Raw genomic sequence first — 3,393 nt, 5'->3', positions numbered from 1 at the left:
GGCACTGACCGATACCATCAAGAACTGGCATCATAGAACCACGGGAGGAAAACTGGGCAGCGCGTGCCGAGTTCAGGTCTCGACCCCCGTGAGGCTGACCTCATGGGTCCGGAAAGGCCTGGACTCCTGATCGTCTTTGGATGTGCAGAAGCTGCGAAATCGCATCAGGAAAGTGGTGGAGTCCAATATCCAGTTGGCCGATGTAGTCCAGGTTACACTCCGTCTCCATATCGTTCCCTGACAGCATCGGGACAACCCGATGTGGTATCACAAGGCCTATGAGCCCTGGATGGTCCTCGAGTTCTACTGCACCACCCTTGAAGATCGATCGCGGGTATTGCTTAAACCGAGTAGGAGTTGTCGGCCGAGGACGAAGATACCAACTAAGACGACAATACTCCCCCGGTGGAGGTACGTCCAAGCATTTTATCCACTCAGAGTTTTGTTTTAATCAAAGCTCTTACTATCCTTTCTCTTTCGCATGAGTGGTTGGAACTGGCCAAGAACATAGAAGGCCTCGCTCCCCTTCCCGAGGAACCTCGGACTCCTCTACTGGAACTGATGCTAGTAGAGTCTCCGTATGTGGCGCCGGACAATAAGAAGAAGGAGACCCGCGGGGGTCTCCGTTCGAGAGGTCCTCCGGATACAAAATCCGAGGATACCCATGCCTCCTCTACCCACGAGGGGGGGAGGCAGACGAGGAGGAAGAGAAATATTTTATTTAGGAGAGGAAGAGGGAGGCACCGGAGGGTGCGAGGAGGGACTACCTCCTCGGGCTCTGAATAAACCTTGCAAGCGCAAGATCGCCCTTCTCGGTGCAAGACCCGACTCCGATGAAGAGGTCGGGGCGGCGCCTCGCCGAACACTTAGGGTCAAGCCCCCTGCCCGAAGGTACGAAGTCCACTTCCTATTTTAATATAGTTATTCCAATTTTTATCAACAATGAGGACCAAGCTTTTTTCTATCACAGTCCGGTCTGTGATCTTCCAACAGATCGAGTGTCGGAGGGGGATTCAGTGCCTGCTTAGGTGGACGAGAGTGGGAACGCTTCCCACAGCACACCTCCCCAGACCTCGGGCAAGCTATCCTAGGTGACATACCATCAAGCCCCGTCGACCACTACCAAGGTGGTGATGGTCTAGGCGGATACATCGGGCACCAAGGATTGGGAGGTCCCGGCCGAAGAAGATACACGAGCCTCTGGGGACCGAGAGGATCCAGCTGTTGTTAATACACCTGTCGCCAAGGACCAGGATATTTTTGGCCGAGGTATATATCTCGATCATTGAGACTCAGGGGGCAGACTACTTCTTCGTAGGGGGGAAAGAACAAAATTCCATTCGAGCTTGGCCCGGAGACAACTTTCGAGGGACCTGATGCTCCGGGATCTTCTGTGCCACCCCAGCACTGCCAACAATAGAACAAGTTATGGCTCGGTGGCCAACCGTAATGGTGGATGCCTAGACTGGCATCTCCATAGCCAAAGAACATCCCACTCTTATGGGTGTGGTCTTAAAAAGTATTCAGTTCGTCAACAATGGACAGAACGATGCCTTCAACGGCTTGATGACGGGCTTTAAAGTAAGCCATGTAATACTGTAGGTTTTATTTTGCAAAGTTATATATATGCATTTATGGGTATAACAACCCCCGATCCAAGGGTGAGTTGGAAAGAAAAACCAATCTGTGGCTCACATAAAAGGTAAGGATTGAAACACAACGAGAGCATCATGGAGAAAATGGCTAGCACATTTAAGTCTAACCCACTTCCTATGCATAGGGATTTTGTGATAAAACAATTTATTGGAGCAAGAATCAACTAGCATAGGAAGGGAAAACAAGCATAGCTTCAAAAATTTCAACATATGGAGAGGAAGCTTGATACTATTGCAATAAGTAGAAGCATATGATCCTCTCTCATAGTAATTTTTAGTAGCATCATGAATGAATTCAACAATATAACCAGCACCTAAGGCTTTCTATTCATGATCTACAAGCATAGAAATTTTACTACTCTCCACATAAGGAAATCTATTCTCAAGAATAGTAGTGGGAGTATCGTAAAAGACTTGAGCACTACAAATTGTGTCCACAATGAAAAAGCAAGGTTTAGCAAAGGGGTTTTTGAAAGTATGACTACTTTTATCATCCCTTTTCTTCAAAGCATAAGTGTCCTCACAATAATCATCATAGTAATCAGCGCACTCGCGTCAAAGTAAATCTTTACATGTACCTGCAACTGGTGTTATAGTAATCTGTGAGCCACACGGACTCAACAATCTCATTTCCAAAGGTATCAAGACTAGCAAAGCTTAATGTGTGAGGTATGCTTAACTGGTGAGGCTGCAGCAAGCGACTAAGCATTTATTTGAGGTGGCTGATGTCTACTACGCAACCTTCTCCTTTTAGACGTTGTTGGGCCTCCAAGTGCAGAGGTTTGTAGGGCAGTAGCAATTTTCCCTCAAGTGGGTGACCTAAGGTTTATCAATCCGCGGGAGGCGTAGGATGAAGAAGGTCTCTCTCAAGCAACCCTGCAACCAAATAACAAAGAGTATCTTGTGTCCCCAACACACCTAATACAATGGTAAGCTGTATAGGTGCACTAGTTCGGTGAAGAGATGGTGATACAAGTGCAATATGGATGGTAGATATAGGTTTTTGTAATCTGAAATTACAAAAACAGCAAGGTAACAAATGGTAAAAGTGAGCACGAACGGTATTGCAATGCGTGGAAACAAGGCCTAGGGTTCATACTTTCACTAGTGAAGTTCTCTCAACAATGATAACATAATTGGATCATATAACTAGCCATCAACATGCAACAAAGAGTCACTCCAAAGTCACTAATAGCGGAGAACAAACGAAGAGATTATTGTCGGGTACGAAACAACCACAAAGTTATTCTTTCTGATCGATCTATCATAGAGTTCGTACTAGAATAACACCTTAATATACATATCAACCAAGACCCTAATGTCACCTAGATACTCCATTGTCACCTCAAGTATCCGTGGGCATCATTATACGATATGCATCACATAATCTCAGAATCATCTATTCAACCAACACATAGAACTTCAAAGAGTGCCCCAAAGTTTCTACCAGAGAGTCAAAACGTGTGCCAACCCCTGTGCATAGGTTCCCAATGTCACGAACCCAAAAGTTCATCACCAAAACATACATCAAGTACTCACATGAATCCACGTGTGCCAACCCATATGCATAGGTTCCCAATTGTCACAAACCCGCAAGTTGATCATAGCAGATAGACACGTGCAAGACATACATCAAGTGTTCTCAAAGACTCAATCCGATAAGATAAGTCCAAAGGGGAAACTCAATTCATTACAAGAGGTAAAGGGGGAAGAACATCATAAGATCCAACTATAGTAG

Source organism: Hordeum vulgare, chromosome 5H (genome assembly GCF_904849725.1).
Source record: "Hordeum vulgare subsp. vulgare chromosome 5H, MorexV3_pseudomolecules_assembly, whole genome shotgun sequence".
Taxonomy (NCBI): Eukaryota; Viridiplantae; Streptophyta; class Magnoliopsida; order Poales; family Poaceae; genus Hordeum; species Hordeum vulgare.
The sequence above is the reverse complement of the archived record's forward strand: the minus strand, read 5'-3'. Positions refer to the sequence as shown.